The sequence below is a fragment of the Eulemur rufifrons genome, chromosome 19 (genome assembly GCF_041146395.1).
Source record: "Eulemur rufifrons isolate Redbay chromosome 19, OSU_ERuf_1, whole genome shotgun sequence".
Classification (NCBI taxonomy): domain Eukaryota; kingdom Metazoa; phylum Chordata; class Mammalia; order Primates; family Lemuridae; genus Eulemur; species Eulemur rufifrons.
The window spans coordinates 6,499,502-6,525,911 of record NC_091001.1 but is presented as its reverse complement, the minus strand read 5'-3'; the positions used below and the strand labels follow the sequence as shown (position 1 = coordinate 6,525,911).

The 26,410-nt window shown below is 43.2% G+C and overlaps 1 long non-coding RNA gene across 2 annotated transcripts in view; it reads right to left on the bottom strand.

Moving 5' to 3' along the window:
• Positions 1-26,410, bottom strand: part of LOC138399734 (uncharacterized) — a 39,667-nt gene that overhangs the window by 5,658 nt on the left and 7,599 nt on the right. For both annotated transcript variants that reach the window (XR_011236185.1, XR_011236184.1), the window contains exons 2-4: positions 24,937-25,068; positions 1,360-1,580; positions 602-701 (exon numbers count right to left, since the gene is read on the bottom strand). This is a non-coding gene — a long non-coding RNA (uncharacterized lncRNA). The remainder of the gene's footprint in view (positions 1-601; positions 702-1,359; positions 1,581-24,936; positions 25,069-26,410) is intronic.

Here is a 26,410-nt window from a genome sequence, read left to right as displayed (position 1 = left end):
AAATCACATCACAAAAGTTCTAAATATACCCATTTTGGGCTAACCTAGAGTTCTATTGGGTCTTTGCTAGACTTAATTGCTGAAAATACAATATTCTCTAAGGTATTTTACAACCCAGGGAAACTACTAATATCTGAAGATGGGAAAAGGAGAAAAATATAAACATTTCCTTCAGCTTCTAAGTAATTTCATTAAACATTTGTTCAATGATAACTCCACATTAAACTCTGTGGTAGGCTGTAGAGAAATAGAACTGAAAGACATCTTTTGTCCCAGACCAATTTACAATGCAGTGGGGAAGACAGATGGCTGGACCAAAAATTCAAAAGGATGGGTAAGCACTGAGATAGAGGGGCAGGTAAGAAGAACATTAGTTCTGGGGGAATGAAACATGAACTGCGCCTTCCAGGAGGAGAAGGGGACAGTCACAAGGGGAGAAGGACTATTTCCTGTCAAATCAGTAGCTTTCAAAAGGTTAGGGAAGGAAGACCAGCCAGTGGGATGCCAGAAAGGTGGTCTGACGTGGAGGAAGAGTGAAACCAAAACCGGGAGCTGTGCCTGTACCGTATGCCAAGGGAGGGCTGCATGGGGACAAACTTACCTGCCTTGACGAGGCATTGGGGCATCGGTCCATTTTCCTGGAAGTGTGACACCGTTAAGCAAAAAGGGGACAAGATCATATGTAGATTTTACAACCATTCCTGTGAATAAGTGAGAAGGAAAAATCAAATGGTGTCAGAGCACAGGCAAGGAGACACACTGTGAAAGGAATCTTTTGAGCAAAGGGCTAAAACCAATTTTGTAATATATTAATTATGCCCAATGTTGTTTAAACAGATCTTTTTAAAATTAAAAAATGTATAAAAACATTTTTACTCATCTCTGATTCTTGATTCTGAAACTTCTACATGTCGTATGTCTGCAACAAATCATCGGCCCCATGAATGAGAAATATATTCCAATGAAATAAGCCAAAGAAACAAGATAAATACTAGATAAAGTCACCTGCAGGATATTCTGATGTTTCTTGTCATCCTGAAGCTTTCAGTTTCTAGGACAATGATTCACGTTTCCTTTATTCTGACACTCAAAATTATGTCTCCTCTCTTGGGCATAAGAATATCTAGAGTAACATTTAGGTGACCATAATGTGTGGCGAAGAGTGGACCCTGCTGGCATGATCACAATGACCCTGTTTGCATCCAATACAGTGCTCCACTATTAACCTGTAAATAAATATATTTGCTTTCTAGACAAATTCCAGGAGGCCACAGAAACTGGCTTCTTAGCCGTATGGAATAATCCACAGGTGAATTTCTTTCAGGATAGACCAAAACTGATGTAGACAATAATCCTTACATATTGTGATACTTCAAGCCAGACCAAAAAGAAAATCTGGGACGCAAGGCTTCATCAGAAGAGAAATGTGGGCTGATGCCATGCTGACAGTTGGTGGACCTGTTCTACATCTTCTGGGGAGACTGGAGCCCAGTGTGGGCCATGGTCAACTCCAGTTGAAGTAAAGACCTCCTCCTCGGTGTGCATGTGCTTGGTACAGCTATGCCATGGTGATGAGTACCCTAAAAACTACAGGGGAAAAAAAAGGTAATAATGCATGAAGTGTGCGTGCCCAGGAGTCCCCGCTCTAGAACCACGCAGGCTGGGTTCAAAGCCTGGCTGGGCCACTCCCACCTGTGTGACCTCAGGAATGCTCTAGGGCTTAACTATCGTTTTACCCAATTTGTGAAAAGAAGTGAGCAGAACCTGCCTGCCAGGAAGGGATGTCATAGGGTGCAGCATCCAACCTGGTCTGGGCCCCGTGTTCCCTTCTCAGAAACCCTCGCAGCTGGGCTGGCGGATCCCTGTGGCAGCGCAGAGGCAGTGGAGAGGTCCCCGGAGGAGCCTGGCAGGATCGGGGTTGTCCCCGGGTTCAGCCTCCAGCAGGCTCTGCCACCACCTGTGACCTGGCGAGAGGGCGGCCACACAGCCACAGGCAGCCCATGCCGGGCCCTGGCGCCTGCAGAGCCAGCGCCCAGGTGGGAAGGGATCTGGCCCATGGAGCCCCACAGCTCCCAACAGTCACACACAGTGGCCCATCTCCTGCCAAACACCTGCCGCCAGGAGCAGGAGTTGCCCTTTGCCCTTTGGCGCCTTTTCTCTGTACCCTCGGCTGGGCCCCCGCGCTCGCCCCCCCTCCCCCGCCCGCGTCTGATGTGGCCTGCCCTTTCTCTGTCACCAGCTCCATTGGGATGTCACAAGCGCCCCACTAACCAGTGCATGCTAGGTCTCCAGGAGAGCTGGATGCTCGGAGAGGTCTCTCCAACTCTTCTGCTCTCCAGAGCCACATCGTGCACACTTTGCCCTAAATGGGCAACTGGCTTAGCAAGCTGAATCTCCCCATCCTCCGCCGCCCCCGCCGGGCCGGCATCCCCCCTTCCCTGTCGCCCGCGATATTACTGCGCCAGCCAGCCCGCACCCACCCCGAGGCTCCTGCGCCCGCCTCCCAGCCTGTCCCCAGGCCGTCCGCCCCCAGTGTGGGTCGCCGGCCTCTGTCTGGGGGCTTCGTCATAGCCCCTAGGAGGAATGCTCCTCTCCCGATGGCATGCTACCCCCTGGAGATCCTCCCCAGCACACCTTGGCGGGAGGCCCGAAAGAAGCCTGTGCTGTCTCCTGCCACCTCCATGATGGCCAGATGCTCCGGAGCTGTCAGGATCCCTCCTCTCCAGCGACACAAGGTGACCTTCCTGCCTTCACCATTGGGGCCGGAGGTCAGGGCTACAAGGCCTCTAACCTCCAGCCACCTCCCCATGTCTTGCCAGGAGCAGAAGCAGGAGAGGGCCCAGGTGACAGCAGAGGAGGAAGCGGAGCAGGAGGAAAAGCCCGCGGAAGAGCAGGAGCCAGAGCAGGAGCCGGCGCGGGCGGAGGCGGCGGATCCCGTGGAGACCAACCGGCTGGACAGGAAGACGCGCCCTCCTGGCGGTGGCGAACCACCAGCACCACCAGGGGCCCGCTCTGCACGCTCGCTCCAGGCGCCCGTGTCTGGGTCACAGGCCGAAAAGAGTGGGAGCTCTTCGGCCACCAGGAATAGGCCCCTCCAGAGAACAATGCCCATGCCACGGCTGCTGCCGCTGCCACCACCCGTGCTGCTGCCACTCTCATGGGACAGAGGCGAGCTGCCCCCACCTGCGAAGCTGCCTGCCATCGCGGCGGAGGAAGACCGAGGCACCTTGGGGGAGAGCATCGGGGATCAAAGAAACACCAAGGTCGTGCGGGACAAAGCAGAGGCCCTGGAGGATAAGACACAGGCCCTGGGAAGCTGCGGGGCCACCCAGCCTGCCCCTGCTCTCCCCCCTGCTGCTCAGATGGCCCCCTCCCAGCCTCCGGCCCCTCCTTACCCTGACCCCGTTCCTCCCACCCCTGACTTGGCTGCTGCACCTGTGGTCCTTCCTGTCCCTCCACCTTCCTCCGCAACCCTCACAGCCCCTAGCTGCCCTCCGCCTGTTCCTGCTGCCCTTCCTCCTCCCCGTAGGGCCAGTGCTGCTGCGGGGACCCCGCCTGAGGGGAAGGGAAGCCCTGCCCTCTCGGGCCTCCCCGCAGCGCCTCCCGCCTCTCACCTGCCCGCACCTCCTGGCCCCCTACCCTTCTCCTTGATGCTGCCCCACTGCAGAACCGAGTCGCCCACTCCCATGAGTGTGGATTCCCCTCCTCCCCCTTCTGTCCAGAGCTCTCCTCTTCCTTTCCTCCTCTCCCTTCCTTCCCCCTCCTTCTCCAACCTTCCTCCCCACCTGCCCTCCTTGATGCTCCCCCACTCCCATGATTGTGGATTCCCCTCCTCCCCCTCCCTTGCCCAACCCTCCTCCTCCTCCTCTCCCCAACCCTCCTCCTCCTCCTCTGCCCAAACCTCCCCTGCCCAACCCTCCCCCTCCTCCCCTCCCCAACCCTCCTCCTCCTCCTCTGCCCAACCCTCCCCCTCCTCCCCTGCCCAACCCTCCTCCTCCTCCCCTGCCCAACCCTCCTCCTCCTCCCCTCCCCAACCCTCCTCCTCCTCCCCTGCCCAACCCTCCCCCTCCTCCCCTCCCCAACCCTCCTCCTCTGCCCAACCCTCCCCCTCCTCCCCTCCCCAACCCTCCTCCTCCTCCTCTATCCAACCCTCCCCTGCCCAACCCTCCCCCTCCTCCCCTCCCCAACCCTCCTTCTCCTTCTCCCCTCCCCAACCCTCCTCCTCCTTCTCCCCTCCCCAACCCTCCTCCTCCCCTGCCCAACCCTCCCCCTCCTCCCCTCGCCAACCCTCCTCCTTCTTCCCTCCCTAACCCTCCTCCTCCTTCTGTCCCCTCCCCTCCTCCTTCCTTCACTTTCCGTCCTCCCATTTTCATCTCTTCCTCTCCTCCTTCCTTCTCTATCCCTCCTCCTTTTTCCATCCCTTCCCCTCCTCCTCCTTCCTTCAACTTTCCTCCTCCCATTTACATCCACTCCCCTCCTTCTCCTTCCTTCCACGCCCCTTCTTCCCTTTCCTTACCTTCCGCTCCTCCCATTTCCCTCCCCATCTCTTCTCTTTCATCCCCTACCCACTCTACTCTTTCCTTCCGCACTGGTCCTCTAGTCCCTTCCCCCAGGAACCCTGCTTTGCTCACGGGCACAGTCATCTCTGCCCCAGCAGCCAAGTCAACCGTCCAAGGCAGCCCATCTGCCCGTGTGACCCAGCGACCTCATGTAGACGCTGAGGTCACCGATATGGATACAACTCCCCCTTCTGCAGCTCATGTTTTCACCTCTCCCCCAACCCCTAATGTGGTCTATCCCCACATCCCTGCAAAGATCAGAGTCCCCATCAAGCCCCCTCCACCCACTGTCCGCGGCCCCACCCGCCAGCCCACATTCGGGAGCCCTGCTGGGCAGCAGGCGAGAGCCCCTGTTCCCAGGGCCCCTGTTGTCACGAGCCTCCCCACCACGGCTCCTCCAGTCGCCCCCACTGCAGCGCGCAGGGCCTCTGCTGTACCATCGTCCACGCCGGCCTTTGACCCCGATGCCATGGACACCACCCCTCCTCCCTAGGCTGTCATCTTCCGGCCTCGGTCTCCTCCTGCCTCCTGGAGGAATTCCATCACTTTCCGGAGGGGGCATGCTGGGAGCAGAGCACCGAGTGGCAGCAGTGTGGCAGCGCAGGTCACCAGTGGCATGGGCGGCCTGGACGGCCCTTCACGGTACCCAAACCATGGCCAGGAGCCGCCCCTACACGCATGTCTTGGCTCCCTCGTGGACGGTAACTGTACTGCTGCCCGGGGGACATGAAGGAGTTCAAGGGGAAGCCGCAGGCCCGGCCTGGCCCGGCCTCCAGCCCAGCCGCCCCAGCAGCCCGCTGCCTTCCCCCTCTGACCCAGCCCTGGTGAGTGGCGTGCTGTGAACCGTCTGGCCAAGAGACGCCGCTCCTGGAACTTTATCCTGCTAAAATAAAAGCTCCAGTGTACCTGAAAACACATGTGCTATTGTTGTTTGTAGCGGTAAAAAAGTAGATATAAAGCGAATGCCCTCAGCAGGAAAATGACTAAATAAATAATAGTACCCTTTCACAGTGAATGTTACACAGTTACTAACATTTCATAATGACTGTTATAAAAGAGAACTATACCTGGTAACTCAAAAGAATTTATACAAGGTATTGCTGAGTCAAAATCAAGATGCAGAAAGCTCATATATACACACCCATTTTTGGAAACAATGCCAAATTTGGATAAATACATATGTGAATGTAAGTCTACAGGTCTACATAGGACTGGATTACAATGGACCCAACAAAGAAAGGGCAGTGTTTGCTTAGAAACCTGTGACTTGGTGGGAGGGAATTCAGTGATGCAGGGACAAGGAGAAAGAAGGGAAAGAAAACCAATCAAAAGAAACGCTTGTAGGTGACAGCAGAAAAATGGCAGCATGGGAAGTCCTGGCCTCTCCCTCGCGCAGGCACTCAGACTCAGCAATGACACACACAGCAGTTCCCTTGGGAGGAGTCTGGAACCAGCTTAGGCTCCTACACACAGGCAAGCATGAAACCAGCCGTACTGAAGCCCACAGGAAAGGCCAACAAGCCCTCGAAGCACGATCCCTCCCCTCCGCACGTGCCCCATGATCGGCAGGAAACCCCCAGCTCCCAGCTCCTCCCTGGGAAGGGAAGGCAAGGACTGAACCGCACGTCCAAGGTTCTGATTTTTCTGAGAGCTGCCCAGGGGACTGGTTTATGTCCTGCCTGGATCTGAGCACTGACAGGAGAGGACCCCAGTTTGGGAGCCACTGAAAGCAAAGATGGCAGTTTGGACCAGCACACAAGGACTCCCTACAGCCCTGTCCCTGGCTCAGCGCAGAGTGAGTGGGTGAAGAACCCTAAATCCGAGCTTCTTCCTGGGGTGGGAAAGAGATGGACCGTGTGTCCAACACTCCACCTTTCCCACAGGCTGCATGAGGGTCTGGCCTCTGCCACGCCTGTCTTCAAGCACAGATGGGAGCCACCATACTACAGACACCTAGGAGCCCTGGGAGCACAGACAGCAGTTTGGACTGATGAGAAATGGCTTGCCGTGGACCTTCCCCTCAGCTCAGCGAGAAAGCAAGTGCTCCAGCTTCTCCACAGGCTGCCCCAGGGACTCGCTTCGGTCTTGCCTGTCTCAGAACCCTGGTGGGACCTGGCACAGTGGGGGAGGGGCTGCCACTCCTGTTCAGCCCCAGCACCTGAATGACCTGCACCTGGTTGCTATGGCACCAGGGGCTGCACTCTCCCTCACCATAGAATTTCCCCTAGGCAAACAGGGAGGTTTTCCTGCGGGGGAGGGGGCTCCCCCCCCCACCCCCGGGAGTGCCGGCCCTCTCCCAGCGCATGGCATCCCAGAAGCCCACAGCATTCTGCTGTCAGATCCCTCCACGCTGGCCTCCTCGCCACCCAGATCAAACTCACAGACCTCCCCGCTGTGTCTCCAGCAATTCGCTTGAGGCCAGAGGGCACAAGGTCCATACATCTTTTTATTATAATTGTTTTATATTGAAACAGTTTAAAAGTCACAGCAGTTACAAAATAGCACAGAGAGCTCCTGTGAAACCTTTACTCAACTTTATACAACCATAACTACATTGTCAAAGTCAGGGCAGTGCCATTGGTACAATGCTATTAACTGTTAAACCACAGACCACACTTGATTTTCACCACTTTTTACATGCACCTTTTCTTGGTGTGTATTCACTGAAATTTTATTCTATGTGTAGATTTGTGTTATTATTAATATCACTACAACCGGGATACAAAACTGTTCCATCAACACGAAGAGACTCCCTCATCTCACCCCTCCCCTTAACCGTAGCCCCAGCATGCATTTTTTTTTTTTTTTTTTTTTTTTTGAGACAGAGTGTCGCTTTGTTGCCCCGGCTAGAGTGAGTGCCGTGGCGTCAGTCTAGCTCACAGCAACCTCAAACTCCTGGGCTTAAGCGATCCTACTGCCTCAGCCTCCCGAGTAGCTGGGACTACAGGCATGAGCCACCATGCCCGCCCGACTAATTTTTTCTATATATATTTTAGTTGGCCAGATAATTTCTTTCTATTTTTAGTAGAGACGGGGTCTCGCTCTTGCTCAGGCTGGTCTCAAACTCCTGACCTCGAGCGATCCACCCGCCTTGGCCTCCCAGAGTGCTAGGATTACAGGCGTGAGCCACTGCGCCCGGCCTTGCACTGATCTGTTATCTGTCACTACATTTGTGTCACTTTGAGGTTATTATATAAATAGAATTGGATGAAAGGTAGCCTTTTGAGAGTGCGTCTTTTTTGCTCAGTGTAATATCCTTGAGATCCATTCAAGTTGCTATGTTAGTAATATGGACCCTTTAATTGCTAATACTCCACGGTGTGGTTGTACCACAGTTTCGTCACCATCCATAGAAGGTCATTTGGGTTGTTTCCAGTTTTTGGCTATTACAGATAAAGATTTTACGAACATCTATATACAGGTTTTAGTAAGAACGTACATTCTCATTTTTGTAGTATAAATACCCAATAGTGGGATTGCCAGATTATATGGCAGGCATATATTTAAATATATAAAAGAAAAACCTACCCATACTCTTTTCCAGAGTGGCTGCATCGTTTCACATTCTCACCAGCAGTAATTCAGTTTCTAAAAATCTTATCATACAATTGTGCTTGTCATACAATTTTATGTCACATTTTAAAAATTCCTTAAATGTCTTTTGAAAACATGCTTTTATTGTCTGCAAACTATTCTATCATCTGGATATACCATAATACATTTTATCAAATGATTTATTACTAAATTTTCAAATTTGTGGTAGGAAGATTCTCATTATGATCAATATCTGTAGTAGTCAGAGACTGGCCAGGAAATGAGACACTGCTCCAGGTATTTCAGAGGGAGTTTAACACAGGGAGTTTGCTATTCAGTTGGTGGAAGCACTGAGAAGCCAAAGTCAGTGAGCAACTCAGTATCTAGGGAGAGCAGGAAAGCCTTAGAGGTGAAGGGACGATGTGAGGAGCTGTGAGATAGAACTACCCAGCAGGAATGAGCACTCTGGCAGGCACTGCTGGGAAAGTGCTGGAAACACAAGGAAGAGCTTCCTGTCTGCTGGTAGCTGAGACACGGAAAAGACAGAGCTGCTTCTGGTGAGTCCACAAAAAGCAGAGAGACAGTTGAGATGCACCTTCGGTTCTCCCAGCCTCTAATCTCCTGATTTTCTGCCAGTGCCTCCCATGGTGACAACTATCCAGAAACCTAAGGACAACAGAGCCTGGGAAATGTGTGTTTTCTTTTTTTTAACTTGAAACAGGACAATAAAGGTGGGCATGAATCTGATAGGAAACAGGCCACACACTGAAAAGCACATCATCCTCGCATGCAAGTGTTTGTGCACATCTTTGGTGATTTCCTTAGGATGCATTCTTGAAACGGACCCATAGAGTTACCAGATCAATGGATAAACCATTTTAAGGGCTTTGTTATGTACTTGATGTCACTAAAGGTGTCCCCTAGAAAACAGTTCCACCGTTTACACACACAACTCCCAGTCTCTGGCACTCAAATTACCACTTGAAAACAATCTCCCAGTTCCCCACTTTGATAGAAAGAAAATTATATATCATTATTTTAGTTTGCATCTTTTATTTTGCTAGTTAAAAAATATTTGAGTTTTTTTAATTTTTTTCCAAGATTATATGCCTTCTCATGAGAATTGACTGTTGATATTGTCTCTCTTTTTTTCTCTTTATGTGCTCACATATTTTAAAAGCAGGTTTATTGAGGCATAATTGACATACAACAAACTGCTCATATTTAAAGTGAAAAATGTGATATATTTTGGTGAGTGCATACACCTATGGAGCCATAAACATCAACAAAATTAACATGTCCATCACCTCTCCAAGTTTCTTCTCGTCCCTTTGTAATCCTTCCTCCCATTTCTGCCTTCCCACTCACCCACCCACACTGTCACTAGGCAACCGCTCATCCACTCTCTGTCACTATAAATTGGTTTGCATTTTCTGGAACTTTGTATCAAATTAAGTCATATAGTCTGTTTCCTCTCTCTCTCTCTTTGTTCTAGCTTATTTTACTCAACATAATTATTTTGAGATTCATCCAGTTTTGGTTTTTGTTCACTCATTGTTATTGCTGAGTAGTATTCCATCGTACAGATATACCACAATTGGCTTATTCATTGACCTTTTGATGGATACTTGGGCTGGTTCCAGTTTTTGACTAGCACAAATGGAATTGCTGTGAACATCTGTGTTCAAGTGTTCGTGTGAACAAATGCTTTTTATTTCTCTTGGATCAGTAACTAGTGTGGGATGATAAATGTCTATTTAACTTTTAAGAAACTGCCAACTGGCTGTTCCAAAGTGGCTGCAGCACTTTATATTCCCTGCAGTACTGAGAGTTCAGTCTATCCCCATCCTTACCAACGTTTGGTGTGGTTGGTCTTTTTAATTTTAGCCATTCTAATAGGTTTCCAGTGTAATTCTTGTATGTATATATTTAAACAGTTTTCGTCATATACATTACAAATTTTTCATTGTTTTGTTTTGAAAGAACTGTTTTTGTGGCTCCCATTTGATTATTCCAATCTCAGTGTGGCTAAATATTTTGCCACATTTTCTAGGTTGACACCTGGCCTGAGTTCACCTCCGTTCTAACCAAAAAATTCCTCAGTTCCGTTAGGGATCCCATAACACTTTGTGTTCTTCCACAACAGAGATCATTCCCATTGTCTTCATGGCTCCTGAAGACAATCACGGATTTTTTTGTTTGGGCTGGAAAGCAAGCTAGTGCAACATCACAATGTGGCATTCCTTCAGTTTCTTCTATGCTTTTTTATGCTGTCCCCAGCTTTTGTTGTGAGACAGGGTCTAGAGCCTCTAAGGTGGCCCTCATAGGCAGTTGTACAAACTTTATTTTTCATGACAGCAATACCCAAATGCAGAATTTAAAGCACCTGGTGACAGCACCAAATTCCTGATGTATCCCCCATTTCACAAAGGCACATTTGCAAATCAAGTTTCAGAGCTGGCCACAGGAAACTCTTCATTGGTCTCCAATAGAAATGGAAAAATGCATCTCTCTGAATGACCATAGCCGTTGATTTGTGCTGTGTGTGTGGAAAGCAAAGCATCCAGGCACTGGCCCAAATGGAGAGTGGAAATAAGCAGTACAAGGCAGGTGCTCACTACCCCTAGACAGACGGACCGAAGGGCTCTGTACATACTCCAGCTGCTGATTTGCTCTAATCTCAGAGAGAAGAGAATCTCTTACAATAAAATCCGTTTTGTTTTGCAGAAACACAGTTGTGAGTGAAAAGGACATTGCCCTTTAGAAACATAATGTGATGATGATTTGTTTGGAAACGCATTGAGTCCAAGGTCCTTCTCTACTCTCCAAAGGAACAGAATAGCATTTCCTAAATGAGTCAATGGTTATAGGAATGTATGATATGTATAAATAAATTCATTCAGCAGAAATTTATTTATAATGTATGTCTAGCACTTTCCTAGACATAGTCCTTGGCCTCATGTAGCTTGTAGACTAGAGGAAGAAGATGGACATTATTCAAACAACATACAAGCACATATATAATTAAAATGGAGATGAATGTTTTCATGGGAAAGTACAAGGTACTATGTGAGGGTGTATATCTGGGACCTGCACTTGTCTGGGAGTCAGGGAAGTTTTCTCTGAGAAATGATACTTAATTTGAAACCTGAATGATAATTAACTGAATGAAGAGATGAAAGAAGTGCATTCGAAACAGCATATGCAAAGGCCCAGTGGCAGGAGGGAACGGGACCCTTTCAGTGTAGACAGGGTGGGGGGGGAAGGGGGGATGAAAGGGAAGGTGATAGGAAGGTAGACACAGGACAAACAATGAGGACTTTGTAGGACATGTTAAGTTATTTTGGCTTTGTCCCAAAAGAACTAGGAAAGTCACCAAAGAGCTTGAAGTGGCCGTTTATCTGATTTGTGTTGCCAAAAGATTGCTCTGGCTGCACCATGGAGAAGCACTGAGCGCGGTACCTGATCGAAAGTCAGAAGACCTGAAAGCAGGTTAGAGCAGGACACCCCGCGGGAGGTGATGCTAAGGGGGCGCAGGGGCCATGTGTCGGGGGAGGCTCACTGAGTATGTCAGGGAGCATTCAGGATGACGTGGGTTTCTATCTGGAGCACCTGTGTGCTGGCGACAGCCTTCGTGGAGACCGGGAAGACGTGGCTGTCTTCACGGAAGAGCGGGTTTGGGAGTTCAGTTCAGTGTCAGACATGTTGTGTGGGGTGTGACTTCGAGGCGTTCTGAGGGAAGACAAGTGGGCAGAGGTCTGTGTGGGTCCGGAGCTCAGAGGAAAGACCTGCTTTGGAATGACGAATGTGAGGGTCGCTCTCATACAGATGGTGGCTGAAGCTGTGGGTGCACATGCCTTCGTCTTTATCAAATTGAGAGTAGGTGTCAAACCAAACCAGGAGGGCTGTCAGTGTTAAATGTCTATGTACTTAAGGTTAAGTCAGCCAGAAGAAGGAGAAGTAGACGGAGAGTGTCAGGAGAACGTGGTATTGTGCAAGTCCAGGGGGAAAGGTGCCTTAACAAGGGCGTGGGTAGTAACAGTCACAATTTCTGAGAGGCCAAGAACTACAAGGACTAAAAAATAATGTGTTAACTTTAAAATAGTTTATTGATTCTTATTAGACAGGTTTGTCTCACCTCTACAACCTTGTTTTATGCCATATCCTTGTTATTTCCTTTAAGGTATGTGTTTGTCTATTCAGATTTTCTGTTGTGATCTTTGTTTGAGTGTTCTGGAAAGGTGCTCTGGAACTATATATATATATATATAGTATATAATGGTACAAATTTAAAAATAATCTATGTTTAATTTATATTTTCCTGTTAGAGTTATTCAATGATAAGTATTTTCAAGTTCCCTTATAAAAGATGAAAAATTAAGCAATTTATATGGTTTCTTCTTGCTTTCTATATATATTATAATAAAAAAAAAAAGCTTATATCATCTGGGATTATTAGTACCTTTCACATCTTCTGGTTTTAAGAATGATTTTTTACATTTACATTCATTTTTGCACATTTACAACAAATAAGCCCTCCTTTGGCATACCTTTTACACCTTAGGTGCCTCATTCTTAGCCCCTATATTTTCCTTTTTTTTTTTTTTTTTTTTTTGCGACAGAGTCTTACTCTGTCACCCCAGTAGAGTGCTGTGGCATCAGCCTAGCTCACAGCAACCTCAAACTCCTGGACTCAACCAATCGTCCTGCCTGAGCCTCCCAAGTAGTTGGGACTACAGGTGTGCACCACCATGCCAGGCTAATTTTTTCTGTTTTTAGCAGAGATGGGGTCTCACTCTTGCTCAGGCTGGTCTTGAACTCCTGAGCTCAAGCAGTCCTGCCACCTGGGCCTCCCAGAGTGCTGGGATTATAGGCATGAGCCACTGCATCCAGCCTCCTTCATTTTTGATTAAAGTGTATCTTTAGTTACATATGTCGTTATACACACAGACACACGCGCACACACACATATATATATATATATATACATATATACATATATTAGAGAGAGGGTCTTGCTCTGTGGCTAAGCTGGAGTGCAGTTGTGAGAGAGATCATAGCTCACTGCAGCCTCACTCCTGGGCTCAAGCAGTCCTCCTGCCTCAGACTCCTGAGTAGCTACCTGGGAACACAGGCATGTGCCACCATGCTGGGCTAATTTTTTAATTTTTTGTGGAGATGAGGTCTTGCTATGTTGCCAAGGCTGGTCTTGAACTCCTGGCCTCAAACAATCCTGCCACCTCAGCCTCTCAAAATACTGGGATTCTAGGTGTGACCCACCATGCCTGGCCTTTAGTTATATTTAAATAGAAATATTTTTAATTTTGGATTATAATGTCATTGTCAAAATAAAATCTAAATAATATAGAAATATAGACGATGGAAAATGAAAGATCGTCACACTCCTACCCCCAGGAACAACCTCAACTGAAAACAAAATTCTTTGGTTTCCCTTTTCTTTAAAAGCATACAAGGGTATTTGAGAAGATTTCAGCCTACTTGGCAATCTGTAGCCCTTTGTAATGTAAAAATTCCTGTCTCTCTAGACTTGTAACCCTTTGGTCCTGGAAAATTCTACATTGATCATTTTGTGACCATCCTCTCTGTTCTCTTTGGAACCCCCATAGCCAGTGGTAGGATCGACTTCAGTGGTCAACACAGCTCAGGTAACACAGTTCAACACCACTTTCCTCGGTTTCCCACCTAGTTGTTGCAAGTTGCCATCCTGGAGCGGGTGCAGGAGGTGGGACCTGATGGGCATGGTGATGGTGACAGGTGATACAGCTTCCTCAAAAAGTCACCCCCCATGAGAGAGGGTTGCCATCTGGTCTTCTGATTGGTGTAGCCCTGGACTTCCGAGGTGCTTGCAGAAAATTAGAAATGAAGAATCTTATAGTCTATTTGCAGGACGTTTCTGTTTCAGATGAGAAAGTAGAGAGATGTGGTTCTCAATCCAGTTCTAACAGCCTCATAGTTAGGGAGACTCCTCCAAGTTTCAGTCATTATATTATTTATCATTTTTAGTATGGTTACAAATTTTTATATTTCTGAACTCTTATTTTAGTGGTCTGCCTTAGGCATGGTATTTTAAATTGGAAAACTCAACAAATGATTATTGAGTACAGACAATAAAAGTGACACATTATAAACTTCTTTTATCTAAAATGTAAATGTGAAAAGGAGGATAAACAAAAGGTATAAAACTCCTGGTTTTATATCAGAATAATATTTTTAGTATTATGGTAACTTTTCCCCTTGTCTTAAAGTTACTAATAAAGGCAGGGGAGGGGGACTAAATTCCTCTAAAATATCTGTTGCTTTGATTTTTTAAGTGGCAGTGAACTGGCCTACAGATTTATTCTACCAGCATCCAGAGCTTTTTGCTCTCACAACTGTCCTGCTGGAATCAATGAACTGTTGATTAAAAACCTTGTTACCTAATACATTTCATAAGTTTAAACTTTTTTAGAAGCCTAATCACTTTCATGTCATTAGCTGCAGGAATAGAGACAAAAGCTGTGGCTAATTATTAAACACTTTACAAAGCTGATATTGAATTTCTAATGTATCCCAAATGCCCCCTTTCTCCGATTAGTTCCTGTGTTCTACTAGCTAGCACATTGCTAGCTTGGAGAATGGCTTCATGTTGAAGATCCTAAGGTTTCAGAAACCTTGAAACAGTCACAGATTCTCTGGTCATTTTGAACCAGTCCTGGGCCGATGCAAGGTCTGGAGACCCGAGGGAGTAATCGCCCGCTACAGAGGGCCAGCAGCGTCCTTGCAGTGCCACCTGCTTCGAGATGGCTGTCTCCCAGAGAACTGCCTTGGAAAACAGGCCAACCTGGTTTAGACGTATTCCAACTCTCACATCGCTTTCTCCTCCCCCGAATTCTCTCCTGAGACCCAGAACTGCATTTCCAACTGCCAAATATACGAATATTCTCCAAGTTGCAGAGGACCACGGCTAACTGTCTGAAAGACCATATTGAAAGCTGGAGAGTAGACCCAGATTTTGAACTGAAATCCAGTCCTCAAACTGTCCCTGGGTTATGTCCTGGGAGGGAAGGTGATATAATTAAGGCATCCAATTAAGCTGGTGTTTATTGGCAAATGCTCTAACTTCTGCGTAACTCACCCGTATGTCCTGTAATCTCACACTCAGGAAGGGCATGCTGGAATCATTACACTTCAGACACGAGTCCCACTGGTAGAACAAGGTCAAAGGGCAGCACAAAAAGATCATTTTCCCCTGAAATCTGCCTATCTCATTAGCCTTTTAGCAGGTGATATAACTTCTCCTTCTCTCCAAATATGCCAGGGTCCCAAGGCTATCAATACTAAGCATGTCATTTCCATTATTGTTATGAATTATGTGCCAAGCCCCTGGAGGCCTTGTCCAAAGGCACAGATACTTACTGAAGATGAACTATTATATGACAGCATAAGGAAAAATGAACTTTAGGAAGTCAAGCTAACAGACTTTTTTTTTATAAACCATTAATCCATCCAGCATGTGTAATATGGGTAATTCCCATAAAGTGGAGTATGTAGTTCACAAGATTATTCCTGAACCTACACCACACACACACACACACTCTCTCTCTCTCTCTCTCTCTCTTCAAAAAACAAGACTGTCAGTTTAATATTCTAATTTTTATTAATGATCCTTTTTAAATTTTTCCCACCTTTTCTAATTTTTCCAATTGGTTAATATGAGTTAACACTCTCCCATTTATTTTTGGTTTTCTAACCTTTAAGATCTCAAAAGCAAACAGAGCTAAAAATTGGCCCTGCTGGTTGTATAACAAAGTGTGGAATTATAGTGTTATATTACTTATAGTGTATCTGTTGATGTACTTGGTTAAAATTTGATTAAGTTGTCACCCAGTGAGATTGTTACTCCTGCCAAGGTCCTGAACATCACATGCTTTGGTCAAATAACCAAATCAGCTCCACACTTTTACACAAAACATCTATTTCAAAATATTTATTTAAACAATTAATCTTGTATCTTTATCCTCTATCACCAATCACTGCCTTGAAAGTATTATATATAAATAGAAATAAAATCAATACGTAGATAAGGTCGATTTCCTCCCTAACTAAAAGCTGACCTTTATGGAGATTAGTTTTCTTTCTTCCCATGAAATTCTAAGAAGCAAAGCAAAGCCTCTTCCTCAATGCACAAAGACAGAAAGAATCTGTTGCTTGCTGACCTGCCTTACAAGCAACACTAAAGCAAGTCTTTTCAGCTGAAAAAAAAGCCAGCCCAGACGGCAACTCAGATCAGTACAAAGAAAGAAATGACGAGAACTGTGAATGGTAAAGGAGCAGATTAACATACAAGATCGCATAGGTTTACATTTTATTCTTTTCTTCCCTTCTTTAAAGATTTATGTGAGATTGCATAAAACAATAATTATGACATTGCACTGTTGAGTTTATAACACATATAGATGTGATATATATGACAAGGATAGTATGAAAGGAGAAGGAAATGGAGCTACATTAGGGCAAAGTTTCTGTATTTTATATGAATTCAGTTGGTATTAACTTGAAGTAGATTGTGATAAATTATGATGTAAATTGTAATTCCAAGAGGAATTACTAAAAAATAACTAAAATATGTATAGTTAAAAAGATAAAATTGATGGACTATAAATAGTTATTTAACAAAGAGAAGGCAGTAAAAGGGAAAAAGGAAAATAGTATAAGAGACATATAGCAAACAAAATAGGAAAATGGCAGGTTTCAATCTACTTACATCAATAATTCTATTAAAATGTGAAAGAACTAAACAATCCAATCAAAAGGCAGAGGTTGTCAGACTTGACTAAAAGAAAACCAAACAAGATCCAAATATATGTGTAAGGCTGGTGGCGGGCACCCCTCCCCTCCCTAATGGAAAAAGAAGAAGCCCACGAGACCTGCCAAGGACAATGCCTGCAGGGCCCAGCTGAGTTAAAGGACGACCACACCTGGATGGTTACCCCGATGAGAGTCTCCGTTCCTAGAGTCCACACATACCACCAGCCCCCTCCTATTTCTCAATACCCGCCCTAAAAGTGCAAGGGAAAATTCCTTGCTCTCCCCACCATAAATCTTCCTGCCAAAGAAACCCCTACCCCCTGCCCTAAAAACATATATAAACCCACTCAGACTTGTGGGCCATGCGACTTCTCGGGTCTCTCTCTCTCTCTCTTCTGGGATCCGAGAATATCGCCCGGGCCCCCCTCTCTTGGGACCTGTTACCCTCACCCAGGAACACCCCAATAAAGCCTCTTTACTTATCCCTTTCAACTCTGCTTGTCTTTCTTTCTCTGGCGCCGGTCAATCCAAAAAACCTTACAATATGCTTTCTTTTTTTTTTTTTTTTTTTTTGAGACAGAGTCTCACTCTGTTGCCCAGGCTAGAGTGCCGTGGCGTCAGCCTAGCTCACAGCAACCTCAAACTCCTGAGCTCAAGGGATCCTCCTGTCTCAGCCTCCCGAGTAGCTGGGACTACAGGCATGTGCCACCATGCCCGGCTAATTTTTTCTATATATATTTTTAGCTGTCTATATAATTTCTTTCTATTTTTAGTAGAGATGGGGTCTCGCTCTTGCTCAGGCTGGTCTCGAACTCCTGAGCTCAAACGATCCGCCCACCTCGGCCTCCCAGAGTGCTAGGATTACAGGCGTGAGCCACCGCGCCCGGCCACAATATACTTTCTATAAAAGACACACTTTAAATTTAAAAAAGTTGAAAGCAAATATTAACAGTAAGAGATGTGAAATAGTTGTAGGAATAGCAGACAAAATAGACTTGAAAACTACAAATAGGACTAGAGTCACCAGGGCAATATCACATGAATAAAGGGTCAATTTGTCAGAAAGATACAACAATTGTGAGTGCATACACAACTAAAACAGAGCCCCAAAATACATTAAGCAAACATTGACAGAACTGAAAGGAACGATAGACAATTGAACAATAACAGACTTTAATATCTCACTCTCAATAGTTAATAGAACAGTTACAAAATCAGCAAGGATATAAAAGAGTTGAACAATACTATCAACTGCTTTGACCTAAAAGACATCTATAGAACATTCCACAAATGACAGCAGAATATGCATTCTTCTCAAGTGCAAAATGGAACATTCTCTAGGATAGATCATATACTAGGCCATAAAACCATTAATTTAAAAGGATTCAAATAATAAAAAGTATGTTCTCAACCGCAGCGAAATTTTTAACGACAATGGAAAACAACAGTGGAAAGAAGACTGGGAAATTGTCAAAGGCTTTTAAATACCCCACGGGTAAAGAAGAAATCACAATGAAAACTAGAAAATATTCTGAAATGAATGAAAATGAAAACACATATATTAAAATTTGTGGGATGCAGCTAACCTTAGGGGAAAATTTGGAGCTTTAAATACCTGTACTAGGATAGACGACAGGTCTGAAATCAGTAACTTGAGCTTCTACTTTAAGAAACTAGAAGAAGAAAAAGCAAACTAAACAAAACACAAGCTGAAAGAAGGAAATACTAAAGATTAGAGCAGAAATAAATGACACCAATAACAACCTAACAGAAATTAAAAGAATTACAACGGAACGCCATGACCGAATTTATGCCAACAAAGGAGATAACTTAGATGAAATGGAAAAAAATTCTTAGAGTCAAATTACCGAAATGAATCCAAGAAGAAACAGAAAATCTAAATGAACCTGTATCAAAGAAACTGACTTAGTAATTGAACTCTCATAAACTCAGGCCTAGCTGGCTTCACTGATGAATTCTATTAGATATTTAAAGAAGAAATAATGTCAATTTTTCACAAACTCTTTCATGATTTAGAAGAGGAGGGAAAACTTCTCATTTTTCCCGAAGTTAGTATTAACTTGATATGAAAAGCAAAAAAAAAAACACTCACAAGAACCAAAAACCTACAAGCTAATATCTCTCAGGAATATAGACACAAAAATCCTGAAGGAAATATTAGCAAATTAAATCCAGTAACATATAGAAAGGATTATACACCTTGACCAAATGTGGTTTATCCCAGGAATGTGAAATTGCTTTCACATTTGAAAATGTCAATGTAGTACACCAATTCGGAGCAGAATAAAGGACAAAAACCACGTAATCATCCAAATAGACTCAGAAAAGGTATTTGACAAAATCCAACACCTATTTGTGACAAAAATTCTCAACAAAGTAGGAATAGAAAGGAAATTGAAGTCATCTGGATTAGAAAGGAAGAAATAAAATCATCTTATTCTTAGATAATTTGACTTAAATATAGAAAATTCAAGAAATCACAAAAATATATTAGAAATAATAAATGAGTTGAGCAAAGTTATAGGAAACAAGATCAAAACATAAATATCCATTGTATTTCTTTATGCTTATAATAAGCAATTTGAAGATAAAGTTCAGAAAATAATTCAGGCTGTGCATGGTGGTTCACACCTGTAATCCCAATGCTTTGGGAGGCCAAGGTGGGAGGATCACTTGAGTTCAGGAGTTTGAGACCAGCCTGGGCAAAATAGAGAGACTCCAGCTCTTAAAACATTTTTTTTGTTGTTAAATTAGCTTAGCATGGTGGTGCATGCCTGCAGTCCCAGCTACTTGGGATGCTGAGGCAGGAGGAGTACTTGAGCCCAGGAATTGGAGGTCATAGTAAGCTATGATTGCACTACTGCACTCCAGCCTGGGCAATAGAGCGATAACCTATCTCTAAAACTATAAATGAGAAAAAAAAAGGCCAGGCGAGATGGCTCACGCCTGTAATCCTAGCACTCTGGGAGGCCGAGGTGGGAGGATGGCTCGAGGTCAGGAGTTCGAGACCAGCCTGAGCAAGAGCGAGACCCCGTCTCTACTAACAATAGAAAGAAATTATCTGGAAAACTAAAAATATATAGAAAAAATTAGCCAGGCATGGTGGCATATGCCTGTAGTCCCAGCTACACAGGAGGCTGAGGCAGGAGGATTGCTTGAGCCCAGGAGTTGAGGTTGCTGTGAGTAAGGCTGATGCCACGGCACTCTAGCCCGGGCAACAGAGTGAGACTCTGTCTCCAAAAAAAAAAAGAAAAGAAAGAAAGAAAGAAAACAATTCAATTCATAATAGCATTAAAAAAAAAACCTCAGGAACAAATTTAACAAAAGAAATACAAGGCTTTTACACCGAAAACTACAAATCTTTGCTGACAGAAGTTAAAGATCTAACTGGGAAGACACACTGTGTTTGTGACTAGGAAGACTCAATATTGTAAATAGAGTGATTCCCTGAAATTGACCCGCAGATTCAACACAATCCCCATGAAAATCTCATATAAAACACAATCTACTATCGGCACAATCCCAACAGGCTTTGTGTAGACCTAACAAGGGATCCTAAAATATATATGGAAATGCAAAGGACTAAGAACAGCCAAAACAATTTTGAAAATCAACAGAATTAGAGGACATATACTATCCTAGGCAAAACTGACTGTACATCTATAGGAATTGAGATGGCACGCTCCTGGCATAAAAAGAAGTATTATAGATCAACGGCACAGAACTGAGAGTCCAGAAATAAACGCTTACATTTAGTTCAACATATTTTTGACAAGGTGCTAAGGCAATTCAGTGAGCAAGGACAGTCTTTGTAACAAGTAGTGCTGGCACAAGTGGAGATCCCCAGGCAAACCTATGAATTCAAACCCTTACCTCACATCAGAAACAAAGATTTCTCATAATGGATTGTCTATCTGAGTGTAGGAGCTAAAACTACAAAACTTCTAGAACAAAATTTGTGACCTTACGTTAGATAGCTCATTCTTTGATATGACATCAAAAGCAGGGAGGTGAAGAAAAATGATTATTTGAGCTTCACTAAAATTAAAAATGTTAACGCTTCCAAAGACAACATTAAGAAAGTGAAAATACAAGCCACAGACTGGAAAAAAAATAGTTACAATCATGTATCTACTAAAAGATTTTATATCCATAATATATAAAGAACACTTACAACTCAATTTGAAGACAAGCAATCCAATTAAAAGAATAGAGATTTCACCAAGAATATATATGAATGGCTAATGAGCACATGGAAAGATACTCAGTATCCTTAGTTATTAGGAAAATATAAATTAGAATCATAAAGATACTGCTGCACATCCACAAATGCTTATAATAAAAAAGAAATAAAATAAGTGTTGGCGAGGATGCTGAGAAACAGATATGTTGCTGGTGGGAATATAAAATGGCGCAGCCCCTTTGGAAAACGGTGTGATGACTTTCCAAAATAGTGAAACGTAAACTTACCGTACAATCCTGCAAGTCCTTCGGTAGATATTTACTCAAGAGAAATGAAAATATGTGCTTGCCAGAAAGACTTGTACATTATGGTACCTTACAGCCAAAAACTGAAAATCCCATGTTTGTGGATTGGTGAATAGATTAAAAAATGTAGCATTTCCACACAATGGAATACTACTGGCAATAAAAATCAGCAAACTACATGCTACGATATGGATATACTTCCAAAACAGCATGCTAAATGAAAGAAGTGTACGATCCCATTTATATGAAATGTCCAGAAAAGGCAAAACTCAAAAGAAGCCTCAAAAGTAACTTAACTGCCTACCAGGGAAATCCAACTCTATAGGAATACAATAAAAGGCCGCACTAAAAAAGGGTAAACTTCAATTGTTCATATTCCAATCAAGAATGAAAAAAATCTAACATCTGCTATAAAAGTGTCACTGGATGAAATTAACAGAAGGTTGGAAACTATAAAAGAAAAGGTCACTGACCATGAAACCATAGCAAAATGAAGCTAAGGGATTTTGGGGGAAAAAAAAAAAAAAAACACAGGAAAGAAAAAAAGAATAGAGGACCACTGACCTGTGGGATAAGATGAAATATGAGTAACTGGAAACTAGGGGGAGAGGAGACAGAAAAAAATATTTAAAGAAATTATGGCCCCTAACTGCCCAAATTTTATGAAAATTATGAATCCACAGAATCAAGAAGCTTGGTGAATGCCAAACACAATAACATAGTCACTCAAAAAGCACAAAAAAGGCACATAATAATCAAATTTTGGAAAAAGCCATGACAAAGAAAAAGATCATAAAAGTGACAAGAGAGGAGAAAATACACTTCACATATAAATGAATAAAGATAACAATGACCACAAGCTTCTAGTCAGAAACCATACAAGCCAGAATACAATGAAATGATATCTTTTAAAGTGCTGAAAAAAACTATCAATTTAGAATTCTACATTGACTGAAAATAGTCTTCAAAAATAAAGTTGAAATAAAAACTTTTCCAGGCAAACAAAAGCTGAGAGAATTGATTGCCAAGAGTCCTGTACTAAGAGAAATAAAGTTCTTCAGGTGAAAAGACAAGGATAGCAGAAGGAAACTTGAACATATTTAAAGGAATGAAGGAAGCAAGAAATGAAATATATATATATGTATATGTACAAGCAATTATAGAAAAAAGAAAATAATAAAGAGCAAAAATCAGAGAAATACAAAAAAAAGTTAAAATCATTGAAACCAAAGCTAGTTCTTCTAAGAAAACAATCTACTATATTGATAAACCTCTAGGTAGATTGATTAAAAAGGAATAAAACACTTATTATCAACATGAGGAACAACCTCAGAACACAACTCAAAGACATGAAAATGATAAGAGAATACTGTGACAATTTACATCAATAAATATACCTTACACAATACAACTGACCCAAACTGACTCAAGCAAAAATAGAGAATCTGAACATAAATATTAAAGAACCTGAAAGGCAGGCGCCATGGCGCATGCCTGTAACACCAGCACTTTGGGAGGCCAAAGTGGGAGGACTGCTTGAGAGCAGGAGTTTGAGACCAGCGTGGGCAACATGGTGAGACCCCATCTATATAAAAAATAAAAAAATTAGCCAGTTATGGTGGCGTGTACCTATAGGCCCAGCTACTCAGGTGCTGAGGATCACTTGAGCCAAGGAGTTCCAGGTTACAGTGAGCTATGATGATGCCACTGCACTCCACCCTGGGCAACAGAGAAAGACATTATGTCAAAAGAAAGAAAGAAAGAAAGAAAGAAAGAAAATTGAGTTCATATTTTAAATTCTCTCCACATAAAAAAATTCTAGGCCCAAAGGCATCATTGCTAAATTCTATCAAGGATCTAAGTAAGAAAAAATGCCAATCCTACAAACTCTTTAAGAAAATATAGGAGGAAGAAATATTTCCCAAACTAACACCATTCTTAATGGCGAAAGACTGAACCTCAACTCTTAGCTCACACCACATACAAAATTTAATTCAAAATGGATCATAGACCTACATGTAAAACCTAAAATTATAAATCTTAGAAGAGAAAACATAGCTGAAAATCTTAGTGATCTTGAGTTTGGCAAAAACTTCTCAGTAATGACACAAAAAGCACAAAATACAAAAATAATAAATTGAACTTGATAAAAAGTAAACATACATGCTTTCCAAAGGACACTGTTATGAAAATAAGGCAATACTTCTTTCAATAATCTAGATACAACATATAAATATATGTTCTTGGAATTACTTTATTTATAATAACCAAAACTGAAATAGATGACTAGACAAACAAATTGTGGTCTATCCATACCCAGCAACAGAAAGGAATGAACTACTTCTTTATCTATGCCAGGCATAGATAAATCTCAAAAATATTATGGGAAGACAGAAGAGTCATCTGAAACTCAAACAAGTACAATCTATTATGACAGAAAGTAGATCAGTAGTTTCCTGGGAGCTGCGGTCAGTAGGAAGTGGGGGAAGAAGACTGACCTGGATGGGGTATCGTGATCTATCTGGGGTGCTATCACTGTTCTTTATCTTCATTTTGGTGATGGTTTTATGGGTACATAAAGTTTGTCAAAAGTTGTTACAATGTACACATATTATGAGTACATTTTATTATATATATAAACTAAACTACAAAGTTGATTTGTTAAAAAAAAAAAAAGCAGCAGCAACAATGATCTAGAAAGTCAGTAATCAGACGAACAGTACTGGTGTACAGAGGACCCACAAGCAAAATTCAACACTCAATCATAATAAAAATTCTCAAACTAGGAACAGAAAGCAACTTCTTCAACCAAAAAACAATATCGACAAAAACATGCAACTAATATCATACTTACTGGTGGAAGAGAAAATGTTGCCCTACACAGGACCAGTGTAAGGATGTCCACTGTCACTCTGTAACCAGGACCACACTTGAAAGGAATCGTCAGTAGTATCCAGTAGTACTCAACTATATTTTGCTCAGAAATCTGCTTGCTTATTCTCTGAGATGACCACTTTTCATTCCTTCCTTTCCTATTTTCTTAAAACTTCTTACACCCCTATCTCTGGTCCACTCTCAGCTAACCATTTCACCTCATTTTATTTTTCACAAGGCAAACCAATCATGCAAACTCTTCACACAATACAAATCCTCCTACCTGCAAATCTCAAGACGGCAGAAGCTTTTATCCTGGCCATGATTCAAGAGAGACCAAGTTACCTGGCCAGCTTAAAACTCAACTGGAACTTGGATTATAAACATAGGTCTTAGCCAGAAACTCTAGGCAACTGACACTTTTCTATCAACAACTCCTACAATCAAAAGCAAAGACATGTTCAATCCCTGAAATCTAGCATAAAACCATAGTAAGAAGACAAGGATAATTAATTCCCAAATTTTGGTTCCCCATCTTTGAGAATGGTTCTTGTCATTTAAAAAAAAAAAAAAAAGTATATTTGGTTTCTCACCAACAAATGAATTAAATAGGAAAAGTAAAGAAAAATACATCCACATTTGCAAAGCTTACCTGCTGGTGGTGGGTGCTGGGATAGGCATACTGGACAGAGTTGGCAGGATAACCTGAACTTGACATCAGCAGTAGAGAAGTCCTCACCAGGCTGCGAGATCAAGTCCAACAATCATGTTTCCAGGAAACCACCTAAACAGGATGAGAAAACAGAATTGATAAGAACTAAACCACCAGGTGTACTTCCAATAAATTATAACCATAGCTACATAAATAAAACCACAATTATCAATAACAGCTTTTTCTCATGTATTTACTTAATATAATGGAAGTTCCTGAGGTTTGGAACACATTAATGAGTCATTTCCTTCATATTTAAAAAAGAAGGCCGGGTGCGATGGCTCACACCTGTAATCCTAGCACTCTGGGAGGCCGAGGCGGGTGGATCACTCAAGGTCAGGAGTTCGAGACCAGCCTAAGCAAGAGTGAGACCCCCCCCCACCGTCTCTACTAAAAATAGAAAGAAATTATCTGGCCAACTAAAATATATAGAGAAAAAATTAGCCAGGCATGGTGGCGCATGCCTGTAATCCCAGCTACTCGGGAGGCTGAGGCAGGAGGATCGCTTGAGCCCAGGAATCTGAGGTTGCTGTGAGCTAGGCTGATGCCACAGCACTCTAGTCTGGGCAACAGAGCGAGACTCTGTCTCAAAAAAAAAAAAAAAAGGTTTTTTAATATATGAAAAATAATATAATTACCTACACAAAGTAAAAATATGTATCTAAAATCTTACTATAGGACCTGGCACATAACAGCTGTTTAGTAAATGTCATTCTATAAATATCTAATAAACAAATACATCATAAAAACAAAAGCACATGCTTCTAAATTTTAGAGTTGTGAAAAAGTCAATTGTAGGCCCAGCACAGCAGCTCATGCCTGAATCCCAGCACTTAGGGAGGCCTAGGAAGGAGGCTCACTTAAGCCCAGGAGATCTCAGATGAGACTGGGCAACACAGCAAGACCCCATCACTACAAAAAAAATAATCATAAAAAGAATCCAAGAGTATTTATAAGGTAAGCATTTGTGCAGAGGAAATATTGTGTTCAACCCTCAACAACTCTAAAGTCAATATGCATCCTACAATCAATGACATTTTATGGTTTAATTAGCAGCACTTTATCTTGGAGGTAAATTAACATCTTTTTGCTGAAATATAGTATCAGAGAGTCACTGCATCAGTATTTGGTTTCTGTCCTAAATCTTCCCCCTGGAAAGCTCTCCAGTAATTGCAGAAGTTACCATTTGCTTTTATTTTCTTTTTTCTCTTTTAATTTCTTCCTTGACTCTTATGATAAAGCAAGGAAATTAAGGACACTAATATTCTCAAAGGGATTTCCAGTCTGTAGTCCTTTAAAAGATCAGGTAGTATTTGCAGTACTTTCAAAAACCCTGACATACATATGTAAATTAGGAATAGAGAAAGACATCCTAAACACGACCTCAAAAACACAAGTAAGATTGGTATCTTTA